The sequence below is a fragment of the Pristiophorus japonicus genome, chromosome 21, assembly GCF_044704955.1.
Source record: "Pristiophorus japonicus isolate sPriJap1 chromosome 21, sPriJap1.hap1, whole genome shotgun sequence".
In the NCBI taxonomy this organism is placed as follows: domain Eukaryota; kingdom Metazoa; phylum Chordata; class Chondrichthyes; family Pristiophoridae; genus Pristiophorus; species Pristiophorus japonicus.
Genome location: NC_091997.1, coordinates 26,735,410 through 26,737,419, shown reverse-complemented (window position 1 = coordinate 26,737,419; position 2,010 = coordinate 26,735,410). Strand labels below are relative to the sequence as shown.

Sequence of the window (2,010 nt, the reverse complement as noted above, 5' to 3'; positions counted from 1 at the left end):
CGCTAACTTTACCGCCCCGCCGCCGTTACCGCCCCGAAATCAACAGAAGCGAAAATCCAGCCCCAATTGGACTTTCTCTTGAAAGCAAACATGGGAAAGGAAGGGAAGACAAAGTCTTTGCGTATTTATAGAAATCTCGGAATAAATGACATCTCATGCTGCAGCAGGCGGGGGTGAATAATGTGAGTGCCTGACCTGTACATCACCAAATAAATCTGTTAGGAATTAGATATTGAGACAGACCAATAAACCACGGAACACGAAGAGCAGCCATTTTGTTATTAACACACCATCAATCTGTAATGTCCTCCGAGTGAACCAGGGGAGAGACGGGTCTGCCTCGCCTCACATGTAATGGCATTTGTCGGCTTTTTATAAATGGAGTGTTCAAGGCAGAGATCCTGTTAACTTCAAATTGAACTTCATTTACTTGAATGTCAGCAATCCAAAGCTAACTTTGCAATGAGCTCCATTGCACTGTGAGAGGGAGGGGGACCGAACAAACTAAAGGCAAAGAGTGAACGAAAGCAATCTCAGAACCCATGAATACCCAGCACTGTAAAATTATTCCATTGAGGAAAAACCCCTGAACACAAAGTTTAAAAAAAAAACAAATGCTAAAAATCAAATATTGGTGCAATGTATTTGCTTCATGGATTCTTTGCTTAACACTTTGCTATTAAGAACTAGTTGGTTTATTAACAAAGGTTTAACAAGCACACTACACATTACCAGTTCATCCACCTGTGTGTATGCTCACAGATCCCGACCGCCTGCCACTCTTCCGCGGTTACGTTTGCGCCAGGGTGTCCTTGGAGATGGAGCACGCGGTGTCCACCGGTACGCTCGCGGCCTTCCGCGAGAGGTGGGCACCGGAGGGACTGGAGTGTATCATCACTCCCGGCAACCAAATTTTAATTTAATTAGGCAAAGATCCCATGTTAATTTATAAATTTGTGGGTTCTAGCGCCCTTTCCAAAAGGTGGCACTTGATTTAACGTGATACGAAATTAGTTGTAGAGCTGTTTCATTGGGTTTAACTGTGAAGTATTAAGGGTCCCCTTCAGAAGCTTTTAAATTGAAGTATCACTTTTAAATTATTTGCAATTGTAATATATGCACCTGTGAGTATGCTCACAGGTTTGTGGAAGCAAGCCTATGGCCACTCTAGTCTGAAAATGCCTGATCTTGTCTGATCTTGGAAACTAAGCAGAGTCAGATCTGGTTAGTACTTGGATGGGAGACTGCTTGGGAATACCAGGTGCAGTAGGCTTTCATAGCATGGCTCTAGTGGCACAATGGGCTTGTATGATAGTGCAGGCAGATGCAATACCAAGGTTGTTTGATCCTTGCTAAGATCAGGCAATGATTTGATGTTGAAATGATAATTGGTGATTCCCTCATATTTATGGAGTGTGTGAAGTTGCAGCCCCTGTTTCATTATTTAAAGGGGCTGTTCCTCAATTTCTGGTTGCACTTCAGTCCCACACTCCTGATCTTTGGGCACCCTGTGCGGAGGGGAGCGGGTAGGTCCGAAGGACTGCTCCTGGGCACGGCCAAGGGCGCAGGCAGCGGGCGGTCGAGGGGGTCGTTCAGCCCGACTGCCTGTCTCTCTCTTCCGCGCGTACATCCGGGCCAGGGTGTCCCTAGAGATGGAGCACGCGGTGTCCACCGGTACGCTCGCGGCCTTCCGCGAGAGGTGGGCGCCGGAGGGACTGGAGTGCATCATCACCCCCGGCAACCAAATTTTAATTTGTTTTAAAGTTTAATTTGTTTTAATTGCCGGTTTTTAGTGCCCCCCTCCCCTTTTATAGGGGGCACTTGTAAATTATATGATTTTAATGCCCCAAAAAAAATCACAAAAGGAAAAAAATACACAAAAAAAAAAAGAAAAAAAAAAAGAGAGGGCAGTTATAAGTGTCTGGAGTGTCCCCCAGATCGGGGGGGGGGCACTCGATCTAATGTTTATTTTGTTCCCCCCCCAAAAGAGTTGTGGCAGCAAGTCATCTT

General features: G+C 45.7%; 1 pseudogene; it reads left to right on the top strand.

Annotated features, from left to right (window-relative positions):
• Positions 1-1,154: 1,154 nt before the first annotated feature.
• LOC139234278 (5S ribosomal RNA) lies at positions 1,155-1,273 on the top strand (annotated as a pseudogene).
• Positions 1,274-2,010: the final 737 nt, after the last annotated feature.